At 44.1% G+C, this 26723-nt stretch overlaps 1 protein-coding gene across 7 annotated transcripts in view; it reads right to left on the reverse strand.

Annotated features, from left to right (window-relative positions):
- Positions 1–26723, reverse strand: part of SEMA5B (semaphorin 5B) — a 345985-nt gene that overhangs the window by 265835 nt on the left and 53427 nt on the right. Inside the window, exon 1 of one of the 7 annotated variants that reach the window (XM_065561486.1) lies at positions 22719–22870. The exons of the other annotated variants lie outside the window; for them this stretch is intronic. The gene's annotated coding sequence lies outside the window, so the exon portion shown is untranslated. Of the gene's footprint in view, positions 1–22718; positions 22871–26723 lie in introns of those variants that run through there. 7 annotated transcript variants of the gene reach the window in all.

The following is a 26723-nucleotide window of genomic DNA, read 5'->3' on the forward strand; positions in this document are numbered from 1 at the left end:
CTGGCAACCAGGGCGGCCGCCCCTGCTTGCCCACCTACAGAGCCAGCCCTGCTGTTCAGAGACAGAAATGTGTTTTATTATTTCTGAATTCTCAGGTAAAATAATGGGACAAAGTATATTTACACAGAGTTGTCAGCTCTTGTGATTCCATCATATTCTTGCACAATTCAGGGGTTTTTTTTTTTAAATCCACAGTGCTTGCAGCCATATTCTTATGTGAAAATCTCAGCCTGCATTTAAAGAAAAGTTTCTCATTCTCATGGCTGGAGAGAAAAGATCGAAATTATGAACCATAAAATAATAAAATGTAGAAATCTTTTGATTTAAATTTCATGATTTTAAAACCAATCTCTTGGTTTTGGGGACCAGACTCATGGGTTTTGAACATTTGGGGGTTTCAATGCTGTTCATAGGCCAACATATTTACTGCTGATTTGTTTCAGAAAGGTATTCTTCTTCCCCCTAACCCCTCACCAATATGGCTGGTTTTCCCTCTCTTGTTTCATTGTCTTGCGAAGCCAGAACTCAATTTTGCATTTAAGACTAGGCCTGAATGGGATACCCCGAGAGAACAGTTTTCCAGAAGACCAGATGTCCTTTCCATCACGATAAGAATATTCAGTCCCACCCTCCCATCACTACTCTGTTGTATACCAGGTCCATTTGTGGAACAGTGTCCCAAATCCAAATGGATCACAGACCATCCTCGATAGTGGTTTCAGGAGAGACCTTCAAAAGGCCCAAATGGCAGTTTGTCTTTCCAAGAGAACTTGGCCACCTAACTGCCCTTTGTGCCTTTTGGAAATCTCCCCATTAGTTAAGATTCTAACAAAGAACAATTAATTTAAATTGCCATTCAAGTTCATAGGATGATGTCATCATTCAAAGGGGTGTGTCTTGTCAGTTTAAATCACTGGGAATCATCAAGAAAGGGACAGATAATAAGACAGAAAATATCATATTGCCTCTATATAAATCCATGGTATGCCGACACCTTGAATACTGCAGATGTGGTCGCCCCACCTCAAAAAAGATATATTGGAATTGGAAAAGGTTCAGAAAATGGCAACAAAAATGATTAGGGGTATGGAACAGCTTTCGTTTCAGGAGAGATTAATAAGAGTGGGACTTTTCAGCTTGGAAAAGAGGCGACTAAGGGGGATAAGATAGATGTCTATAAAATCATGAGTGGTATAGAGAAAGTAAATAAGAAAGTGTTATCTGCTCCTTCTCATAATACTAGAACAAGGGGTAGCAGGTTTAAAACAAACACAAGGAAGTATTTTTTCCACGGAATGCACTGTCAACCTCTGGAACTCCTTGCCAATACTATAACGAGGTTCAAAAGGGAGCTAGATAGATTAATGAAGATAGCCATTGATGGACCTATTAGCCAGGATAGGCAGGAATGGTGGCCCTAGCTTCTGTTTGCCAGAAGCTGGGATTGGGTGACTGGGCATGGATCACTTGATGATAATCTGTTCATTCCCTTTGGGGCACCTGCCATTGGCCACTGTCGGAAGACAGGATACTGGGCTTGATGGACCTTTAGTCTGACCCAGTATGGCCATTCTTATGTAAATCCAATCAAAGGGACTCTAGTCAAGGCTTGTTGGACTAAAATTAGACATAACGCCTTTGCCTTCATTCATAAGCGTGTATATGAAACGAGCATCCACAATTGCAAACAAACCAGCTGATCTGAATTTTGCTGACTGGGGGTCAACTCTCAGAGAAGCTGGGATTGTGGCACTATTTCAGCAGACCACATAAAGGAGGCAGTGATCTATTTTTGGGGAACAGCAGAAAATGTAATACTGTGAGTCTTTTTATGAAAAGGTTCAGTTAGTGCTGATGGTGTCTATTAAAATAAAATTCTGAACAGTGCCTGTAAAGCGTCAGACTCAGGCTCACAAGGTGACTTGTCTTCCAAGAGCCGTATAATTAACTTGTTATATTACAGTAATGCCTAGAAGTCTTAAACATGATCAGGACTCCCTGATGTGAGGCCCTTGACTGGTGACTGGTCACCAGCAGTGACTGGTTGTGCCCCAAAGAGCTTACAATCCAAAAAGAGAAGACAGTGTGTGGGAGAAAAGAAGTCTTTCTATCTCCATTTTTCCTCTAAACTTGCCCAGTGTCACACAGGAAGTCTGTGGCAAAGCTACAAATTGAATCCAGATCATCTGAACAGACATCTGATGCCATAACCTTAAAGCCATCTTACACTCAAATATCAGAGGGATAGCCATGTTAGTCTGTATCTACAAAAACAACAAGGAGTCCGGTGGTACCTTAAAGACTAACAGATTTATTTGGGCATAAGCTTTCGTGGGTAAAAAAAACAACATGCCACCGGACTCCTCGTTGTTTTTTTTGTTTTTGTTTTGTTTTTAAAACACTAAAATGTAGATTAGAGGATCAGAGAACGGATTTGCCAGGGGACTGGATCCTTTCAACCTCAGGTCCCTCTACAGTGGAGCAGAGAGTGTGGACAGCTCCACCGATGGCTTTTCCACCCTGCCCTAACAACATGTTTCAGTCCCTGTCCCTAGAGTTGGTCCCTCCAAAACAAGAGGCTATAAAAGTTTCAAGGTCCACCCAATACACGGCTTCTCCACAGAGCTGACAATTAGCACCAACAGGAGGGTGTTTTTTCTGTGAACATCTATCAGGATGTAATCAAAGCAGTGGCTATCAACCTTTGAAGACTACTGTACCCCTGGCAGGTGTCTGATTTGTTTTGCGTATCCCTCAAGTTTCACCTCACTTAAACTACTTGTTTACAAAAATCACACAGAAAAGTACAAGAGTGTTACAGCACACTATTACTGAAAAAATTGCTTATTTTATAATTATATGGTAAAAAATGAGAAAGTAAGTAAAATTGGAATATAACTATTGTACTTACATTTCAGCGTATAGTATATTAAGCAGTATAAACAAGCCATTGTTTACATGAAATTTTAGTTTGTACTGACTTAGCTAATGCTTTTTATGTAGCTTGTTGTAAAACCAGGCAAATATCTAGATGAGTCGATGTGCTCCCTGGAAGACATAAGACTTCTGCATACTCCTAGGAATATATATCTACCCCAGCTGAGAACCACTTAACTAAAGCATCCATATAGCTCATTTCACATTGGGTGCACAACTGAAGTGAGATGATTAAGACTTTTGGTGCCTACTGCCCAGTCTCAATTTTAATCGGTGGCCTAATATTATTATTTTTAAATATGTTGTTTGCAGTGGTGTTGTAGCTGGGTTGGTCCCAGGATATGAGAAAGACAGGTGGGAGAGCTCAGTGGAGCTTGAAAGCTTGTCCCTTTCACCTACAGAAGTTGGTCCGGTAAAAAATATCACCTCATCCACCTTGTCACTCTCATATTTTTAAATACGACAGTTATGGGGCAGTTTCAGGATTGGGCTTATGGGCAGAGCTCCTGGTGAAGTGAATGGGAGCTGAAGTCTTGAGCACATTTCCAGTGGGAAAACAAGTTGTTCCAGAATTTTGAAAGGTGGCAGGAAACCCAGCTTTCCAAGAGACTGGAGTTACATGGGACAAATCCAATGCTGCTACTCAGCAACTCTCTTTCCCAGAGAAATATAGTGAGGAGCACAATAAGGTCAACAGAGAACTAAAAATATCCTAGGGCTTAACCCACATTGTACATACTGTCATTTAACATGCTGAAGTCATGAGTTTATCATACATACCCAGCAATGTATTGTATAGCACAGTTGCTCAATTAGCAACGGTAATGCCAGGGATGGGTTAAGGCAAGGTAATAGGCAGTGGTATATTACAGTTACCTGCTGAGCCCAGCTGGGATGTCACATATGAAAGAAAGAAGTCTCAGGGATAGGAGTACATCAAGAGGAGCAACTCTAGTAGGGGAAGAATCTGCCCCAGACGTTAAAGGAGGGTAGGAAGAAAAGTCTGTTCAGGTGGGAGCCCAACAATTTGGTGAATCCGGGTACCATTTAGTCTTTATGCTTCCCTGGATTATGCCTGAAAATTCTACTCATGAAAGACGGCAAAACATCTCTGAGACAGGCTCTAATTCAAGTCATCTTTCCCTTTCAGAGGATAATGTCATCAGAGTCCAAATAATTAAATCAGACAAAATCTAGAGCTAAGATGCTGCAAGATTTGATATTGTTCAGGTAGCAGCAGGCCAATCTGACACGCGTTAGTGGATGTGAGTGTGCAGTTACTGCATGAAACTCTGAGCCCATTGACAATAGTTAATGGGTGGTAGTTATCGTCCAGGAGTAGGGTGACCAGATGTCCTGATTTTATAGGGACAGTCACGATTTTGGGGCCTTTTTCCTATATAGGCTCCTATTACCCCCCACCCCCGTCCTGATTTTTCACATTTGCCGTCTGGTCATCCTATCCAGGAGCCAAAAGTGCCTTTTGACTAAATGTTATTGAACCTTCTCCTTTTGGTCCTTGAATTCCCCCTTGGTAGGCATCATTCCCTTCATGTAACCTCTGGTTGTTGATTAATGAAACTTGGCAAAGTGGAGCAACTCCATGCCAAAAGCAGCACAAAATCCTAAATTTCCTCAAATCCTCGAGGTGGAAATGCAGACAACCATCACCATTTCCTGTCTTCACTTAGCTGTGAGCTAGCTGAAAGTACTCAAATAGGCTGTGCTTCCTTCTCAGCACTCCTACCAATGGCTTCACATTCAAAGCAATTGCAGCCATCTCTTGTGTACAATTACTGGCCTTTTACAACCTCACCTTGTCTAATTCCCCACTACAGATCACGGCTCCAGTCAGATGCCACCTGCATTTTCAGTAACTTCTCACATCCGTTGCCTAGAACTCCAGCAACTTAGAAAGCCCTGCAGCCTGCAAAGTTAACAGACTTTAAAACCCTGGGTACAATTCTCACATAACACTAAACCTCAGCATTATGGATCATTAATGTCCATGGCACCTTACTGGGCTGGTGTCAGAACAACTAACCTCTATGGTCAGTAGATCCAGCAATGTAATGAATGTAACATTCACAGATGATGTTCTTGGGTGTTCAGGTTCTAGCTCAATTTTTTTTATGCATTATAATAATTGTTATTAGGGAGGCAGTAGAGCCTAATGGATAGGGCATGGGATATGGTTCACTTCCTGGCTCTGCTAACAGCCTGCTGGCTGTCTTTGGGCAAGTTGCTTCCCTGCCCTGTGCCTCAGTTTCCCACATTTTTTTAAATGGGGGAATGATACTGACCTCTTTTGTAAAGAGCTTTGAGATCTACTGATGGAAATCACTAGAGAAGAACTACTAGTAGTAAATATTTATATGGTGGCGGTGCCTACAATTCCCAGTTGGGATTGGAGCTCCATTGCAACAAGCACAGTACAAACAGTGTTAGAGGGCTTTCCCTCCACCCTCTCACTTCCCTGGTTCTTGTCATGCAGACAGCAAGCAGCAAAAGACCAGAAGGCAGAAGTGCAGACAATGCCATGTTTATTGGGGTTAGTTTCCAAGCAAGCCTATTCCAACGCCCTTCACACCAGTCGGGCTTATCTCTATACACCGATAGAGTCTGTTTCCCAGTGTTCTGTTCCCAGCTCTAACACCGCAGAGCCTTGCCCGTGTCCCTGTTCCCTATTCCCGTTCCCCCCTTAGCAAATTTCCCTTCCCTCCCACTTCCTGTTTGACCCATTTATATAGCAATATTTTCAGCTATACCTTAACCAATCATTTTACTGAAATTTAACTAACCAATCCTAACATATTGTAACGTAATTCTCTAACCAATTATATTCCACTACCCTAATTAACTTACACCTAGCAAAATTAATTATACAGCAGACAGAAACAATTAGAGAACCAGACAGATTAACAATAGAAAAGTGGGGGCCATAAAGATAAAAGATCTGTTTCTTTATCTGGTGGTGATGGGCACTATCCAGGACAGTTTCAGAGTAGCAGCCGTGTTAGTCTGTATCCGCAAAAAGAAGAACAGGAGGACTTGTGGCACCTTAGAGACTAACAAATTTATTAGAGCATAAGCATCCGAAGAAGTGGGCTGTAGTCCACGAAAGCTTATGCTCTAATAAATTTGTTAGTCTCTAAGGTGCCACAAGTCCTCCTGTTCTTCTTTTTATCCAGGACAGGATCATCTTCCTAACAGCCCAATACCACCTTATTTCAATGTGAGGATGTGACCATAGGCTGGAGCTTTGGCTGGTATTTAGCCAAAGGTCTTAGCCTAAGAACAAGGCTTCAGACTATCCTAGTGAGAGAAGGCCCATACACAGGCGGACTTGTGATTTTGATTCTTTGTTTTATACCTCTATAACTAGCAAAGTGATAAAAACACACCTAAATTCTATATTCTAACACATCGAAGGGAGACAATCCCTGCCCTGGAGGATTTACAATCTAAGAGACAAACAGAGGAATGTAAAGGGTAACACATACAAGTAAATGAATACGGTGAAGAATTGGCCCAGCTTTGTTAATTACAGGTTTGGCTGTTTTAAACTGGGGTGCAGGCAAAGAGTAGAAAAAAGAAAGAAGGGGAAGAGGAACAGTCACAGATTGTCACACGCCTGAACAGCAACCCGGGTTTTGTAGGCAGAGGGAAGTCTTAAAACTCATGCACATGAATTACTATTACAAACCATTGTCTTGCACAGTGATTTTGAGGGGAGTGGGATGAGACAAAGTTCTCCGCTTCACATTAGAGCAATTTATTATTATTTAGTTGTTAAAATTTATTAAGTTGTGTTGGCCATTTTCAAACTGGCACAATGGAACCAAAGAAAGTAGTCAGACTGATTGTTTTTAATTATACTAAAGAGAGGTATTTTACAAAATATATTGAGGACATAAGAACGGCCATACTGGGTCAGACCAAAGGTCTATTTAGCCCAGTATCCTGTCTTCTGACAATGGCCAATGCCAGGTGCCCCAGAGGGAATGAACAGAACAGGTGATCATCAAGTGATCCATCCCTTGTCGCTCATTCCCAGCTTCTGGCAAACAGTAGCCCTGTCCATCCTGGCTCATAGCCAGTGATGGACATATCCTCCATGAACTTATCTAGTTCTTTTTTGAACCCTGTTATAGTCTTGGCCTTCACAACATCCTCTGGCAAGAAGTTCCACAGGTTGAGGGTGTGCTGAGAGAAAAAATACTTCCTTTTGTTGGTTTTAAACCTGCTGCCTATTAATTTCATTTGGTGACCCCTAGTTCTTGTGTTATGAGAAGGAGTAAATAACACTTCCTTGTATCAGAGGGGTAGCCATGTTAGTCTGGATCTGTAAAAGCAGCAAAGAGTCCTATGGCACCATATAGACTAACAGACGTATTGGAGCATGAGCTTTCGTGGGTGAATACCCACTTCGTCGGATGCATGTCATATAGGCATGCATCCGACAAAGTGGGTATTCACCCACGAAAACTCATGCTCCAATACGTCTGTTAGTCTATAAGGTGCCACAGGACTCTAACAAAAAGAAGAACAGGAGTACTTGTGGCACCTTAGAGACTAACAAATTTATTAGAGCATAAGCTTTCGTGGACTACAGCCCACTTCTTCGGATGCATATAGAATGGAACATATATTGAGGAGATATATATACACACATACAGAGAGCATAAACAGGTGGGAGTTGTCTTACCAACTCTGAGAGGCCAATTAATTAAGAGAAAAAAAACTCTTTGAAGTGATAATCAAGCTAGGCCAGTACAGACAGTTTGATAATAGGTGTGAGAGTACTTACAAGGGGAGATAGAGTCAATGTTTGTAATGGCTCAGCCATTCCCAGTCCTTATTCAAACCGGAGTTGATTGTGTCTAGTTTGCATATCAATTCTAGCTCTGCAGTCTCTCTTTGGAGTCTGTTTTTGAAGTTTTTCTGTTGTAATATAGCCACCCGCAGGTCTGTCACTGAATGACCAGACAGGTTAAAGTGTTCTCCCACTGGTTTTTGAGTATTTTGATTCCTGATGTCAGATTTGTGTCCATTAATTCTTTTGCGTAGAGACTGTCCGGTTTGGCCAATGTACATGGCAGAGGGGCATTGCTGGCACATGATGGCATATATCACATTGGTAGATGTGCAGGTGAACGAGCCCCTGATGGTATGGCTGATGTGATTAGGTCCTATGATGATGTCACTTGAATAGTTATGTGGACAGAGTTGGCATCGGGGTTTGTTACAAGGATAGGTTCCTGGGTTAGTGGTTTTGTTCAGTGATGTGTGGTTGCTGGTGAGTATTTGCTTTAGGTTGGGGGGTTGTCTGTAAGCGAGGACAGGTCTGTCTCCCAAGATCTGTGAGAGTAAAGGATCATCCTTCAGGATAGGTTGTAGATCTCTGATGATGCGCTGGAGAGGTTTTAGTTGGGGGTTGAAGGTGACAGCTAGTGGTGTTCTGTTATTTTCTTTGTTGGGCCTGTCTTGTAGGAGGTGACTTCTGGGTACTCGTTTGGCTCTGTCAATCTGTTTTTTCACTTCAGCAGGTGGGTATTGTAGTTTTAAGAATGCTTGATAGAGATCTTGTAGGTGCTTGTCTCTATCCGAGGGATTGGAGCAAATGCGGTTATATCTTAGAGCTTGGCTGTAGACAATGGATCGTGTGGTGTGTCCTGGATGGAAGCTGGAGGCATGTAGGTAAGTGTAGCGGTCAGTAGGTTTCCGGTATAGGGTGGTATTGATGTGACCATCGCTTATTAGCACAGTAGTGTCCAGGAAATGGACCGCTTGTGTGGATTGATCTAGGCTGAGGTTGATGGTGGGATGGAAATTATTGAAAGCATGGTGAAATTCCTCAAGGGCTTCTTTTCCATGGGTCCAGATGATGAAGATGTCATCAATGTAGCGCAAGTAGAGTAGGGGCGTTAGGGGACGAGAGCTAAGGAAGCGTTGTTCTAAGTCAGCCATAAAAATGTTGGCATATTGTGGGGCCATGCGGGTACCCATAGCAGTGCCGGTGACTTGAAGGTATATATTGTCCCCAAATGTGAAATAGTTGTGGGTGAGAACAAAATCACAAAGTTCAGCCACCAGGTTAGCTGTGACATTATCAGGGATACTGTTCCTGATAGCTTGTAGTCCATCTTTGTGTGGAATATTGGTGTAGAGGGCTTCTACGTCCATAGTGGCCAGGATGGTGTTTTCTGGAAGATCACCGATGGATTGTAGTTTCCTCAGGAAGTCAGTGGTGTCTCGAAGATAGCTGGGAGTGCTGGTAGCGTAGGGTCTTAGGACAGAGTCTACATAACCAGACAAGCCTGATGTTAGGGTGCCAATGCCTGAGATGATGGGGCGACCAGGATATCCAGGTTTATGGATCTTGGGTAGCAAATAGAATACCCCTGGTCGGGGTTCTAGGCATGTGTCTGTACGGATTTGTTCCTGTGCTTTGTCAGGGAGTTTTTTTAGCAGATGGTGTAGTTTCTTTAGGTAATCCTCAGTGGGATCAGAGGATAATGGCCTGTAGAATGTGGTGTTAGAGAGCTGTCTAGCAGCCTCCTGGTCATATTCCAATTTATTCATGATGACGACAGCACCTCCTTTGTCAGCCTTTTTGATTATGATGTCAGGGTTGTTTCTGAGGCTGTAGATGGCGTTGTGTTCAGCATGGCTGAGGTTATGTGGCAAGTGATGTTGCTTTTCCACAATTTCAGCCTTTGCACGTTGACGGAAGCAATCTATGTAGAAATCCAGTCTGTTGTTTCGACCGTCCGGAGGAGTCCATGCAGAATCCTTTTTTTTGTAGTGCTGGTAGGGAGGATTCTGTGGGTTAGTATGCTGTTCAGAGGTATGTTGGAAATATTCTTTGAGTCGGAGACGTCGAAAGTAGGATTCTAGGTCACCGCAGAACTGTATCATATTCATGGGTCTGGAGGGACAAAAGGAGAGGCCCCGAGATAGGACAGACTCTTCTGCTGGGCTAAGAGTATAGCTGGAAAGATTAACAATATTGCTGGGTGGGTTAAGGGAACTACTGTTGTGGCTGCTTGTGGCATGTAGCAGTTTAGATAGTTTAGTGTCCTTTTTCCTTTGTAGAGAGGCAAAGTTTGTCTTGTAAATGGCTTGTCTAGTTTTTGTAAAGTCTATCCACGAGGAAGTTTGTGTGGAAGGTTGGTTTCTTATGAGAGTATCCAGTTCTGAGAGCTCATTCTTAATCTTTCCCTGTTTGCTGTATAGGATGCTGATCAGGTGGTTTCGCAGTTTCTTTGAGAGTGTGTGACACAGTCTCTCAGCATAGTCTGACTCTAACACTTCCTTATTTACTTTCTCCACACCAGTCATGATTTTATAGACCTCTATCATATCCTCCCTTAGCTGAAAAGTCCCACTCTTATTAATTTCTCCTGAGACGGAAGCTGTTCCATACCCCTAATCATTTATGTTGCCCTTCTCTGAATCTTTTCCAATTCCAATACTTTTTTGAGAAGGGGCAACCACATCTGCATGCAGTATTCAAGATGTTGGTGTACCATGGATTTATATAGCGGCAATATGATATTTTCTGTCTTATCTCTTTCGTAATGATTCCCAACATTCTGTGTGCTTTTTTGACTGCCACTGCACATTGAGTGGATGTTTTCAGAGAACTATCCACAATAACTCCAAGAGCTCTTTATTGAGTGGTAACAGCTAATTTAGACCCCATCATTTTATATGTATAGTTGGGATTATGTTTTCCAATGTGCATTACTTTCCATTTATCAACATCAAATTTCATCTGCTATTTTGTTGTCCAGTCACCCAGTTGTATCATCTGCAAATATTACCACCTCACTGTTTAGCCCTTTTTCCAGATCATTTATGAATATGTTGACTAGGACTGGGCCCAGTACAGACCCCTGGGGAACACTATTTACCTCACTCCATTCTGAAAACTGACCATTTATTCCTACCCTTTGTTTCCTATCTTTTAACCAGTTACCAATGCATGAGAGGACCATGACAACTTACTTTGCTTAAGAGCCTTTGGTGAGGGACCTTGTCAAAGGCTTTCTGAAAATCCAAATATACTATATCCACTGAATCCCCCTTGTCCACATGCTTGTTGACCCCCTCAAAGAATTCTAGTAGATTGGTGAGGCATGATTTCCCTTTACAAAAACCATGTTGACTCTTCCCCAACAAATTATGTTCTGACAATTTTATTCTTTACTATAGTTTCAACCAGTTTGCCCAGTACTGAAGTCAGGTTTACCAGCCTATAATTGCCAGGATCACCTCTGGAGCCCCTTTTAAAAATTGGCGTCACATTAGCTATCCTCCAGTCATTTGGTACAGAAGCTGATTTAAATGATAGGTTACAAACTACAGTTAGTAGTTCTACAATTTCACATTTGAGTTCCTTCAGAACTCTTGAGTGAATACCATCTGGTCCTGGTGACTTATTACTGTTTAGTTTATCAGTTTGTTCCAAAACCTCCTCTAATGACACCTGATAACATCTTGTAACTGGCCATTCAGAACTACAAAGCAACAAAAGGAATGGAATTCAGAGCCCTGCTCCCCAAGCCTAAGTCTGTATGGCTTTATCTAAAGAGAAGGCTGTTAGCCATATAGGACTTATGAGATAATGCTGACAAGTTGTGATTCTACCCAGTAGAAGGCAGAGGTGCACATGCATAGTAGCAAGTTTTATAGTTTTACGTGTCTAGAGTAGAACATAAAAAAGACTGGATTCTTATCCAAACCTCTCTCTAGAGATGCAAGCACAGGACTGAGAGCATGGCATGGCTCTACCACAGACTTCCTTTTATGACCTCGATTAAAGCATTCTGTGTGTCAGTTTCCCCATCTGTGAAAGTGATGATAATACTTACTCATTCCCCAGGGCTATTGTGAAAATTACTATTTGTAAAGCACTTTGAAGATGAAAAGTAAAAAAGTCAATATTTCCCTTGTATCTGCAGAGCTATTCTTACAGAAAAGTCCTATGGTGTTTAATAGAGATGAAACCAAAAGGAGTCTGTAGAATTGCAATAGTGCTATACAGATGTGATCCTAAAATCTACAGAATGTAATAAAGTATAAAATCCTGTATGGGGGAAAAATGTAAGCATCCTATAAATTCTATAGCAAGAATTTAAAAAGACAGGCCCAATCTCTATTTTTCAGTATAGGAGGAGACAGAACAGGACTGGGAAAGGAAGGGACAGAAAAGAGACAAAAGGCTGGTGTTGGAGGAAAATGACTTAAGAGGCAGATAATTTAAATGAAACGTGCCATGTAAGTGTCTAGTGAAGACAGGGGGCAAGAGAGGAAATGATGTCCCTGCTATGAAAACCAAGGGAAGCCAGGAAAGCTATAAATTCTTCACACATCAGTGAATTAGCAGTGACTACTCAGGGAAGAGGTTTGAAAGAAATTATGTCAACAGCGGAGATGGGGAAAACATTGCAGAAAAAAAGAGCCAGTGTGGAATTTGCAGACTGCAAAGCAGAGTCATGGCAAAGGTGCCAATGAAATGTGTGTTATGAATTACTGATACAAATACGGGAGATGGAAGCTCTCCACAGAAAGGGTTAAAAGCAGAACCACACAGTATGTTAAGGGGGTGGTGTGGGTTAAACACTTTGCCTGCCGATTACCCTGGACAAAGCCATGTAATGTGAACAGAAAATGCCAAGGAGCTGATGGGGCAGGCAGGATGCAAGAACAAAAGGCTTGGTTGAGAGGTGGGGGGCCAAGAGAGAAGCTGCTGGATAAAAGTATGGATGACTCTGAGCCCAGACTAGGCTGTCTGCAAGTGAATTGCTTGTTTTGGTTGCTCATCGGTTGCAAATCAACATAGTTTGTTGTATTTTTAGCATGTACAGAAAATAAGAGGTAACAGCAGAAATCTGGACATCATTAATTTCTCTCTCGGTATGAGAGACACAAGCCCTAAAGCTCCCAAAATTCAGCACATGAGACAACAATAGAAAGCTGGCTATGCAGCCCTCCGAACACAGAGCTCCAAGTAGCAGAGTCCCTAGGAAATGCCATGTGATCACTCAGACTATACAGTAACAATAACACCTTTCAGTCATGAATAGCAAAGCATGGCATTAACATTAATATACCCTCACTGCACTCCTATGAGGCCAAGAAATATTGCTGCCCCCAGTTTACAGAAGGCAATCTGAGGCATGGAAAGGTAAATGACTTGCCCAAGGTCATACAGCAAGTCAGCAACAGAGCCAGGAAGAGACTGCAGATAATCTAACTCCCAGTATACTACTCTGCCTTCCCCACCCCAATACTTTTTAATTAGACTTTGGAACTCATTGCCACATGATGTGGTGTAGGCCAAGAACTTAGCAAGATGCAAAGAATCTTTAACAAGACCATCCAGAGTTGTACTAGTTAATGCTAGCCAAAAATTAAAAAGAGGAGTTTTGGAAGGGATATAAAAACCTCATGCTTTATGGCTTGAGCCTAGCTCTGAATATTAGGGGTTAGGACGAGACTTTCATGGTGGGCAAGTTATTCCACATCTGCCTACTGTGGGGTTTCTTGCACCTTCTTCTAAAGCATATGGTGCCAGTCAGTGACAGGATACTGAACCAAATGGACCATGGATCTGATCCAGTCTGGCCATGCCTATATTCCCAACAAAATCACTATAGTCTATCTCTATGAACAAACAACTTGGACAATTCAGTTCCTAGTAGAGACGCCCTGGCTAGAAGCTGTTTTCAAAATGGTGAGGAAAAGAGACTGAAAATATTCCTGGATGGAACTAGATTCTTCCTATCGTCTGCATTCTTTTCTTTCTATTTGCCACTTCAGAAACCGCCTCTGGCCAAAACGTCCCCACCAGGAACTGAACATGCTCTGAGCTGTCTGCTGATAGATACCCACTTACAGCACGTAAGGAAGTGACTTCTCTCGCAGTCAGTGCTGATATCGCTAAAGGGCCCAGAGAGTCATTCACCGAGAAAGTGCTGAAGATGTAGGTACAGGTAAATTCACAAGCCGAAGGACTGGACTGACCTTCAGCCCACTCGTTCGTTCCTGGGCCTCTCTCTGCTGATTGGGACCGATTCTCCACTGTCCTCAACCTTGTGTAGTCATTCAAGCCAGTGTGAAGTGAGTGTAAAATGCTACTATTTTTAACTGGTAGCATTTAATAGCAATTTTGCTCCAGTGTAAGTGACTACCCAGGTGAAGGGCAAAGGAGAATCAGGCCCTGAGAGATAACTGAAATAGCTTTATTAGGCGCATTAGGAATCGTAACCTATGTGTGCACACACACACACACGCATATTAACATACATATGCGCAAGCAGTGGGCTACATTTAAAAAGTCAGCATTTGCAAACAGCTACAGATATACTGTTTCCTGTCTCTTCTGCCACATGTATCCACACACAGCTCCCCCCCACCACACACACACACACACACAGTGACTGAATAAGAAATAATTGTGCAGCACCTATTGGGAAAAGTTGACCATGTAGAAAACAGGTCCAATGTCTGACAAATAGCAGTTTGTAATCATTTGTGCAAGTCAGGCAGAGAATCACTCTGCTAGACAGGAAGGAAAGATTCCAGGGCACCTCAGAAGAGAGATGATTTAGCCCCTTTTGCATAGAGCAGGGGTCAGCAATCTTTCAGAAGTGGTGTGCCGAGTCTTCATTTATTTGCTGTAATTTAAGGTTTCACATACCAGTAATACATTTTAACGTTTTTAGAAGGTCTCTTTCTATAAGTCTATAATATATAACTAAACTATTGTTGTATATAAAGTAAATAAGGTTTTTAAAATGTTTAAGAAGCTTCATTTAAAATTAAATTAAAATGCAGAGCTCCCTAGACCGGTGGCCAGGACCCAGGCAGTGGGAGTCCCACTGAAAATCAGCTCGTGTGCCGCCTTCAGCATGCATGCCATAGGTTGCCCACCCCTGGCCTAGAGTAAGCTCAGAACAATTCACACACCTTCCCCTTGCTGGAAATCTTCCCTGATCCCAGGCCTGGTGCTTCTGACACCATCCACCTGCTCTGCTACAAGCTGCACACAAGCAAAAGGGAGATCAGCCAGGAGAACATGTACAGAGAAGTAGAGCGAAACAACAACGGGCTGGTCAGAGCAGGTAAGCAGCTGTGTGGAGACCGGAGGGAAGAGGAGGCAACTGACCTTTCAGGGTGGGGAGACTGGGATGCAATGCTTTGAGTGCATGTGGGCAGAGGGGAGCTGTGGGAGGATTAGGGAGAGACAAGGGAACAGTAGCTGCGGTCCTGTTGGGGACAAAGGAAAGTCCTCTAAGGGTTAATACTTTCCCAGTGAGCGTGAGATCCACCTCCTTCCAAGGGGTAGAAGTGAAATCTGGCTCTATGCAGCTCTAGCAGCCCCCAGGGCTTGTCTGAAAGCACTGTCTCAGCAGGAGCACTTTGCCCTCCCCTGGCAGAGAAAGTGAAAACTATTGAGCCTTATGATTTTTCTGCACCAGTTATCTCCACCCCACCCCTTTTTGGCGACTCAGAGCGGGAGAGCTCCGCACACTGAATCATCCGCAGACCAATCATTTCCTTATTACACGTGGCAGCCTCCCACAGACCCAACCTGCCAGAGGGCTCCTTGGAATCTCATTAGGTGCCTTTCCTTCTCCCTGCTTCATTCAACCCACCTTCTCCACCCTAAAGATTACTGGCTCACATTAACATCTGGGCAGGCCTGGACGTGCTTCCCTCCAGGGTCCATCAGTATTTAGATAGTCAAAAAGAGACCCTGGGAAAGAACAGTGTGAGTCTGTATAGCATTATGGAAGTCACTCTAGTCTGCTAATTCCCATCCAGTTCTCAGTGGCCAGGTGGCCACATGCCCAAAACCACTAACCGCAACTCATAATAATTGATGTCTCCTATTGGGGGATCTCCACCAAGAGGCCAAGAGTTGAATTAGTCTCACACACCTAGAGGTGATTCCTCTAGGTGAGAGTTGAGGCACATTGAGCGTAGCTTGCATTGCTTCCCTGCTGCATGGAGTTGCAGAGGGCTTCATTCTCCAGGGAATGCCTATGTGGCATCTGTTATACACACAGTCCCTTTTTTAAGGAACTGAAATGAATGAACAAGACTCTAGCTCAGTGGTTTGAGCATTGGCCTGCTAAACCCCACGTTGTGAGTTCAATCCTTGAGGGGGCCACTTAGGGATCTGGGACAAAATCAGTACTTGGTCCTGCTAGTGAAGGCAGGGGGGTGGACTTGATGACCTTTCAAGGGCCCTTCCAGTTCTAGGAGATGGGAGATCTCCATTAATCTAATCTATAAATGTACATGAACTAAGGCTGCAATCTATCTATGGATGCTGGGGAGATCAACAAGACATTGTAGTTTGGCACTCAGGGTTTCTGATGTCACCACCAGCATGCCTTGTTGGAATTATAGCAGCATGGTTATGCACAGCTGGAGGTAAATTCTTTATGTTACTTTTTTTATTTAACACAGTAACTTCCCTCGTAAGTACTATTGTTCAGGTCCCATTAGGCCGAGGGAGGCTGCCAATCAGAGCTATGATAGGACTATACCAAGTCTGAATCAAAGCAGACAAACCCCTGCAAAATCCCTTAAAATGCTCTACACGAACACTCAAAAGAACGGATTTCAAAAGTTTGTAGCATCTGAAGGGTGGGCAGTTTCTCTCTCTCTCTCTCTCTCTTTTTTTTTTAAACACACAAATGTAACAATTCCATAGCAAATGCCTCTGTCACATAGTTCTACAGGACACACAGACAGGATGTATAGCTAACATAGCTGTTGTGAAGTGGTCTCTCTCCACTGGAATGCCTATAAGTCACCAGAACAACCTGAGTGTAAGGTAAACAGATGTTTTCTATAGACATACAATTTTCTAAACTATTCTGCCGTTAAATTTGTATTATCAAGTTCTTGTCAACCATCATCTTCCCATTTTATCTGTGTGGTGTTCCCATTCCCCGTATCTTCCACCTCTGTTTTGTCTTGCTAGAGGATTAGCACGATCCTTTGCCCTACAGTGATTTCTTTTCTGCTTGGAAAGCATTTAGCCCATTGCAGGCTCTACTGGAAACAAATCAATATCACCACCACAATGTCATGATAGTTACAGCAACAGGGAATGGTGATACATCATCATCTCCTAACTACAGCCAAGAGAAATCCAGCAGCATCAGGACATAGGGATTTGTCTCAAACTTCTTCCAGTTCTGGGTCCAGGTGACTTTGTGCCCCTGCAGTTCTTCATTGAAGGAACCCATAGTCTAAAAGCAAAATTCACATGACATCTCAGAACTCTCAGTTTTGCCTAGCATCCATGAAGATTACAGTGGCTTCCACCCAAAACCGTAAACCACTCCTCCGTGTCTGGAACACATCCCAGAATTACTTCAGGGGTTGAAAACCTCAGCAAGTCTTTAAGGGAATCTAGTCCCAGATCCGGGGATGCAACCAAATCTGAATCAGGTGAGTTTCACCTGTTTGGAGATTGTTTGTGAAGGTTTCATAACACACTCCAATCATGCGAGCAATATCACCACATGCTGACAATGTAACATCGCAACGCTGTGTCCTGGCGCTACAAAGGAGATTTGGGGCATTAATTGTCCCAAAAGTTAGACCCACTGTCTTCAGAAAAGACCCATGAAAATCAGGAGCATCCCACGAGTTTCAGGATAGTCCTCTCTATGAAATAGCACAGTAGTGTTATTATTTGTATTACATGGGCATCCCCCTGTGCTAGGCAACAGCCCTAAAGGATTTATATCTAAATAGACAAGGCAGGAAAAGGGTGGGAGGGTATTATGTTACAGATGTGGAATGGAGATGGAGATTAAGTCACTTGCTCACGGTCATGTAGGAAGTCTGTGGCAGAACTGAGAATAAAACCAAGATCTCCTGAGTCCCAGGCCTTGTCTACACTACCGCAGTAAGTCTACCTAAATTACACTACTCCGGTTACGTGAATAACGTCACTGAAGTCGACGTAGCTTAGGTCGATTTACCGGGGTGTCTACAAAGCGCTGTGTTGGTGGGAGACACTCTCCCGCCAACTTACCTTCCTCTTCTCGGGGAGCTAGAGTACTGGAATCGACGGGAAAGCACTCTGCCATCGACTTAGCGAGTCTTCACCAGACCCACTAAAATCGACACCCGCTGCATCGATCACAGCAGTGCCAACCTACCGGTAAGTGTAGACGTGGCCCCAGTCTAGAGCCTCAACCACAAGACCATCTTTCATGTCTATGAGGGATAATCTTTGACTTTCAAAGGCAACGAAGAGAAAATTAAAGTATTTTTTCACTGTGGAACAAAGCGGAAAGTAAAGTTACAACGTGGGCCCAGGTGGAACTGAAGACTGAGTGCCTTTGATGGCAGTATTGAGCGTCTCATCTTTTATAGCAATTAATGAAGCTTTACTACAGTCAAAGGCCTCCTTTATCACAGCAGCGCATTGCCTCAGCCTTGCAAGCGGTTTGCTTTTGGACAATTTCCCCTCTCTCTCAAGCCCATGTATCAGTCACAGTCACAGGAAAGTGGACACTCAGACTGCAGGGGCTGATTTACCCCCAGTCTCACTTTCTCACCCATAGCTATTTCAGCACTGAACATCTGCCCCACATTTCATAGTCGCTTTAATTGGGTCTGATTCTCAATCTTACAACCCTTTTAGCAACAGCCCCCTAAAATGAATGATCAAGCCAGACCTCATTCTTACACAGATTAGCAGGGAAAGATGATGCTTGGCTGTGAAAGGAGAGGGAAAAGGAGCTGTTAGCCTCCACCCATCCTCAAGCTGTCACCCCATGAACAACTGCTCAATTCCCAACAAAACTCTCCTCCCAACAAAACCCTGCCTTAATCATCCTGATTTATACTTTTAAAATCTTGTCACTACCTCCAAGCCAATCTGAACCACATATGTGCTTACGTGGACACCTTATAAAACAAAAAGCATCATATGGATTCAGCCTAAAATCAGAAAAATTTGTTTAAACTTCACTTTGAGTTTTTGGATTCGCTCAAACCTACGTCTCAAAGTAAAATGCAAGGAGGGTGAACCACCATGAGGCAAAGACAAAACATCACTCCAAGCATGACCCTCCTCAAAGCACAACTGCTAAGTTCCGCGGCCCTAGGAATACAGAGATGCTGTCTATTTTCTGATGCACTGAAGATTTAAGTTGCTGTAAATGCCATAGAGATTTATAAACATTTTTGAGCATAATCTATTGCAATAAATATAAGACTGGGAGTTGGGAACTAAGGTCCAATCCTAGCTCTGCCACTCACTCTCTGGGCTAAATTTAACCCTGATATAAAGGGCTACAGTTTCATTGACTTCAATCAAATCACACACATCCACGCCAAGGCTGGAGTTGGCCTTTCTGTATGGGTCCTACTGGGATCCAGGAAGTGGGCGGGCTTTAAAGGATCCCCCCCCAAACCTAAGGGGGGGTTCACAGGACCTGGAGACCAAAAAATTACAGGGGACAACTAATAAAAGAACAGGGACAGGAGTGAGGTCAAAGGGTCAGAGGAACTCTGCCCGGATACGTGAACGAACGGAGGACCTGAAATAGGCCCCACAGTCACAGGAGACTCCATCGGCCAACCTCCTCACTCTGGTTTTATAGATGGCCAGTTTTGCTAGGGCCAGGAGGAGGTTGACCAGGAGGTCCTGTGACTTTGTGGGGCGACGGATAGGGAGTGCATAAATAAAAAGGTGAGGAGAAAAGTGAAACCAAAATCTTAACAAAATATCCGTGAGGAGCCGGAATAGGGGCTGCAGCCTGGTGCACTCCAGGTAAACATGCGCCAGGGTCTCCCTCACGCCGCAGAAGGGGCAGGTGTCTGGGATAGGGGTAAACCGCACCAAGTACACGCCCGTGCTCACGGCTCTGTGAAGGAGCCGCCAACTGATGTCTCCGGTGGGCTTCGGGATCAGAGCAGAATAAAGGCTGGCCCACCGGACCTTTCTGTATGGTGCCAGGCATGTCTCTTCACCTCTCTCTGCCTAAACTGAGCTATTTGTTAAATAGAGACGATAATGCTTACTGCACAGGTGTGTTCTGAGCCTCGGCACCACCTTGAACCGTAGTCAGCTTCAAATGAGAATTTCAAGTACTTTCCGACTCTACACCTCCCGAATCACCCTGACAGTTTCTGTGCCCCTGAACTCACCTTTTCCCATGTTTTCCTCTCCTTCCTTTCTGCATGAAAGATGCACACAAACCAAAGGGGAAATGGATTGGTGGACTGTACAGGGGGAAATGGTGCAAACTGACTATACACAAAGTACTGTCAAAGGTACAACATAAGCAAACTGAGGAAGGATTTATTTTTCTTCCTTTATTCTCTTTTATAGTTAGAGCTGTTCCAAAAATTTCCATCAAATCCAAATTTTAACAAAAAGAAAGGGAAAAGGGGGGGGGATGCTATGGAATTCCCCCCTTGTTTTCTCAGTCGCTCGAGTTGTTATAGCAGTCTCAAGTGTTATTTGTAAAATCGTAAGAGAAAATCAAATTTCAAACAAAAGTGTGATTTCTATGTTGAGCGTGTCTCTTTAATTAGTTAGTGTTTGTACAGCACTTTGGAGATGTAAAGGGTTATTATAAGTGTTAAGCATTATTTAATGACTATGCATATGCAAAAGTCAAGCAGGTGTGAACAATGGGAAAGTAGGGAGTTGCCAAACACTATACCATGTGGCTCTAAAAAGTCACAAATCCTAAGAAAGATCTGTAATGACCCCCCTTCCTCTTTAAATGGTAGGACCAGGAGGTGAAAACTAATGCCAGATCAGGTGGACCTTTGAACCATGCACAGCTCCACTGACTTAAAGCTTGTAATTGTATACACTTAAGACCTAGTTCTTATATATTGCTTTCCTTCTGTATGTCTCAAAGGAGGTCAGCATCATATCAATTTTAGATGGGGAAACAGAGACAAGGAGGAAATAACTTGCCCAAGGTCACCTAGCAAATGGGGAATTGAACCCACATCTCCGGAATCCGATCCGCCACTCTAGCTATTAGATCACACTGACTCCCTCAAAATAGCTGGACAGAGTTTCAATAGTAGTCAGAAGCAGAAGTATTTTCAGAATCCCTGAAGTCAATGGCAGCTCTCCCGCTGCCTTCAATGGGAGCAGGCACAGGCACTACAGAGGAAGCAATGAACCACCTTCAAGGAAGTGAGGCTAAGAACAGGCACAAAGTGCCATATCTTGCGAGCCCCCCCGACACAAATGGCAGGATCTGGCCCAAGAAAACAGCTCTTTTGTACTTGGGGACCTGTTAAGGCTTGCCTGCCTTTAAATAAAATACCCTGAGACTGCATCTTCAGCCTCAATTAAGTCAAATCTAATGAAACAGAAGCTCAGCTGAGCAGAGCTGCTCACAATCTCTTCCTGCTCAACCCAGAAACCAGCTCCTCTTTCAGACTCTGAGGGATGGAGAAGCTCAATATTCTCACTGGGAAATTTTAAACAGCTGACCCAACCCTAAAACACTGAAACACACTGCCAGGCTCTGGCCTTTCCTTCTTCCTCCTCTCTGAGGCAACCCACGCTGCCTTCATACAGTGCCGCTCCCACACACAAAGCAATTAGAATACCAAGGACCCGAGAAATGTTCATGTTTGGATCTCTCCACAATGAAATTGCTGCTCATGCTACGAAAGCTTAGTGATATGGGCAGATGTCTGGTCAGGCCACGCAGATGTTTATATCCCTTAGAAGTTTGCTGGCTTTGCTAATTACCCTCCCCCACCAAAAGGAGCCCCAACTTCCTCCCTGCTTCTGCTCCTTCCCTTCTCTCCTTGACAAAATTCGATCCCTGCCCTAGACCTATCACCAAGCTGAAGACTCTCCACCCCAAGCCAGGAGAAAAATCACTCCCTGATTAGAGCCATCAGCCTTCCATCTCTGCCAGCTACTCCCTGAATACACTAAGGCCTATCTACCACACTGAGATGTAAGTCCAGAGCAGACAGCTGCAGAAGGTCACAGGTCCTATCAAAGACAAAGGAAGGAGTGGGCTTTTTGCAGGATGGAGGCAGAACACATTGGGACTTGCTCCTCTGAAGGACCTCAAATTTGTCCCACTGCCCAGTAGCCACAAAACCTGCTTCCTTCATAGAAAATGCCACTTAGGTGTCCAAATCCCATTGTAGATCTAGCCCTAATTGCCACTTCAGGTGCCTAAACTGAACATTTAGATCCTCAAAACCATCACTGCGGTGCCTAAATTCCCTAGGCACCTCACTTTCCACTGGTAAAGTCCCCGAGGCATCTTCATTGCTGCCAGTGGGTATGCGCAAAGCTCCCTCAGTTCTGACACCCAAACTCTAGCTCACACCTCAGCTCTGGCAGGATTCACAAACTAGGTGTTCTCCTGTCTAGCTTGTCTGTAAGGCCCAATCCAGTGGGGATACCATTCTTTTACCCAATATCCCAGTGGTTAGCGCTCCCATCCAGGATTTCAAGTTCAAATCCTTCCTCTGCCTGACATGCAGCACGCACTTGAACCCGGTTTCCGATATACCAGGAGAATGCCCTAAACCCTGGGCGGATCTCTTTCCATTTCTCCTGTTGAAGCTCTTACACCTTTTATAAAATAATTCATTGGGCCAGAGCAAAAGTAAAATGACTCTACAGCATGGTCCTTAAGGCACCCACCTGGGAAGGGGAAGACTTGTGTTTAAATCCCACCTGCAATGAATATTTAATACCTCTCCTTGGCACTTCCCATTACCTAGCTTACCCGGCAGCCCATTCGTCTTGTTGGCTTTTGTGAATCCCATTTTTAAGTGCCGATATTCCTCCATGCACTGTATAGGGAGCAAAGTGCCTAACTCAGGGCTGTGGAGTCTATTAGGTGGCAGAACCCCTAGAAGTTAGGTGTTGCAATGCTGAATCTAAGTCCCCTCTGGGGAACTAATCCTTAGCGGCCACCTGACTCCTGGAAATGAGCCAGTTCTCAAGTGGTATTATTTAATTCCTTCACTCACTGCCTATCCCAAGCTCTACACTCATTACAGAATATATACAACCACAGCAGTAAATTATTAACACAGGACATTCAACCACACCCTTTTGGGGGGGAAAAAATCAAACATGAAACATATACTTCTCAGAATACCTTCCCAGTCACAAGCAACCCAACCCCATCCTTCAATCAACACCCCAATCAATTATCCCCCCTCCACTCCCCAGGAAACACCTGGGCAAACAGGTGGCTTGTACAGGGTGCCCTGAAGTTCACCAAATCCACCTGGAAGTTAGCTAGCTTCTTAGATGTTAAATAGAGCATAACATTCCAAAGAATGACATGCCAAATATAACACTTTGCCCCTTTTGGCCCCAAGCGAACTCAGAATTCATGCTGGAAATGGCAGGCAGTGTAGTCCGGTGAGCATGGCACTGGACTGAGAATCAGGAGACCTGGGCTCTATATGTAGCTCTGCCATCAACTTTGCCTCTGTTTCCCAGCCTGTCTTGTCTGTTTAGATTCCTTCGAGCAGGGAACGGTCCCTCACAATTTGTTTTTAGAGTGTCTAGCATGATGGGGCCCTGATCTCAGCTAAGGCCTCTAGGTGCCTCCATAATTCAAATAGTGGTCAAAAAATTGATAGCTGTCCACCAGGCCAAACTAATTTCCATTTGTAACTTGACTTAGCCCTTGAACCCACAGCTATTGAGTTTAATGGTTGATAGCACTAATCTCTACTGACGGCCCCATTCCTCCCCCACTGTGCTTTGACCTCAGCTGCGACCATTAGCATTTTACTCCTTCCACAATGGAATGAATTCATGATTGATTGTGGGCCTTCGCTATGAATCTTCAGGCTTCTGTCAGCCTGTGTCACAAATATAACATTATTTAATTGTAAGTTTTCCCATTTAATTGCAATATACACCTGCTCAATGTCCCTCAGTGTGTGGAACAGCACCATACTTCATTTAAAAAGCCCTCATTTAAATTCAACAGCTAGCTGCACAGATTTAACCATTAAACTGATTTATGTTGCATAAAAGATCAAACCAGATCGCACCTTGTGGCCAAAAAACCATAAAGGTTTCTGTAAAGATCATTAATTCACCTCCCTGGGCAGTTAGTTTAACAGTAAATATGACTTCGATGACTTTATCTAGTTAACCTTAAATCAATTTGTTATTATGATTGGTTGCCCTAAATAATACAAATGTGAGATGAGAAAGTGCTACAGTTTAGGGCCCCCCAAACAGACCATCCCATGATGCATTGAGCCTGGGTTCCCATGTTTTTGGGACAGAGGCACCTATCACTGCCTGTGACTTGACTGGGCTTTAGATCAACCCCTTAGTAAACTGGCAAACTGCATATCACAGCACAATGACCTCTCTCTTTAAACTGAGAAAATAAGATTACAGTAGACTGGGATGAGCTGCAACAACAGGATATAAAACTGATGAGAGAGTTGAGATGGTCCAGTGGTTACGACACTAGCCTGAGATGTGGGAGAACGTGGTTCAATTCCCTGCCTGCTCTGTTACACACTTCCTATGTGACCCTTATCTCTCTCTGTGCCTCAGTTCCCCATATATAAATTGTGGATGATAGTACATCCCTACCCCCACAGGGGTATTGTAAGGACATTAAAGATTGTGAGGCACTCAGATACCAGGGTGATGTAAGCCATACAAGTACCTCAGACAGACATGTCAGATATCACATTCAGGGTCCAATTATCCTCTCACACCAGTAGGACTCTGACTTCAACTGATTTTTCACTGCAGCAATGTAATCTCAGTCAGAGTCAGGCCCTTAGCCTGGTAAAGGGCTGTCTCTTCATCAGTGTTATACAGAACCCAGCACCATGAGATACTGGGACCTCTGGGCACTACAGTAATACAAGGAATTATCAATAATAGATATCATAGGCTTGAGTCTCTGCAGCCTTGCTTATATATTGACACCTGTGCAAAGTGAGTGTGTAACACTGCCAGCTCAGGATTCTCCACTCAACAAGGGGGCAGGCGGGCATTTTGTACAAGCCCTGTATTGAAAAATGTGGGGGTCGGGGCACACAAAAGAGATAGGTCCTAATCATCCTCTTACCAGGGCAGCACCAGTCTCTTCCCAGTGGTGGGGCGCTGAGGTGAATTAGCCTCACCCCCTACTCCTCCTAAATTCTGGCCCGGCCTCCTCCTCCTCTCTTCCAATGCCTCACCCCCTGGATGGGGCTGCAGCTGCTCCTTAGCTTCCCTCCATCCTTTGACTGCTTGCAGCCGGGACAGGCCCAAGAACCCAGGTTGGAGCAGGTCAGTCCAGGCAGCTGTGGGGAGCCCTGGACCCTCCACCTGCCCTGGGTGGCACGCCCCGGCAGGTGGGGCCACAGGCCGCTCTTGGGCAACCCGCCTGGATTTACTCCTGCACTGCTGCTGGTGGTGGCGCTGCCATCTTCAGACCTGGGCACCTGTCCAGCAGCCACCAGTCTCTGCTCTGCCTTCAGAGCTGGGTGCCCGGCCACCAGCCTCTCTGCTCTGCCTTCAGAGCTGGGTGCCCGGCCACCAGCCTCTCTGCTCTGCCTTCAGAGCTGAGCAGCCAGAGAGTGACAGCTGCTACGGAGAGGCTATGGGGGTCTAAGGCAAATTTTGGGGTGGATACACCCCCCTAGCACTGCCCCTGCCTCTCACACATATTGGTGCAGATCGGGGTAACTCCATTATAGTCAATGGTATTACACCGGTGTGAGTAAGAGGAGAATCGGGCTCAAGGTGTCTAGATTGATTTGCGGAGCAGCAGTCTTCCCATCCTGCCAGTGGGAAGAAAGCCTCACTGACACCGTGCTACTGCACTTGGTATTCAGTCAGTGCACCAGTAAATCATGGCTCCTCGCATGAAAGAGCTCATTCTGTCTGTGTGCATATCTGTGTCTGTGTTCAGTCTCGCCAGACTGAGGAAAGCACTTTATCCTTCATTTCTATGCTCAACCACATGCTTCCTCGGCCTTCCTACCTTGTGCATGCAGCCACAACAGTGGGGAATATTTCTCCTTCTGAAATGCACCCCCACACACCTCCCATTAGGAAAAAAACAAAACAAAACGATGCACACGGTTTTCTAACACACACAAAAATCTTATGAAAGAATGGATTTGATATGAACAGGGCAACAAGGACCTGATCCTAAATCCACTGAAGTCAATTGGAGCCTTTTCACGGACTTTAATGGACTTTGGATCAGTCTCCAAGTGTTACTTGTCTTTTTCACCTAAACACAGAAACTGGTCATGCCTTTCAACCTGCCGAAACTGGTCATACCTTTCAACCTGCCAACGAACTGACTGTGGGACACGTGTTACAGGCATCCAAAATTATTCATTCAGAAAGCTTAAAATGCTGTGGGGGAGAGCATGAACCTTTCCACAACCTCAGCTGCACAATGTTTTATTTCTGATGTAAATACTTTTTCAGCAAGACAAGTGAAGGGGTTACAAATTTGCGTGGCCTGGAGGTAACGTCGGGTCTAAAATGAGCCATGTCCTTTGAAATAAGGGACACTGGAGAGGTACATGTCTGATAGTTTATACTCTCACAGATCAGACTGCTGGAACATGGTCAACGTGATTATAAAGAAACTAAATAGCCTATTTTCATTCTCCAAGCTACATTCTCAGATACCACAGAAAAAAGTGTGATATAAGGGCCTGAATGGAAAGCTGACTGAATTGTAAGCAAACTAAGGCTCCAATTAAGGCTAGCACTTAAAAAAACCATGAAGTGT

This window comes from Chrysemys picta, chromosome 11, assembly GCF_011386835.1.
Source record: "Chrysemys picta bellii isolate R12L10 chromosome 11, ASM1138683v2, whole genome shotgun sequence".
NCBI lineage: Eukaryota > Metazoa > Chordata > Testudines > Emydidae > Chrysemys > Chrysemys picta.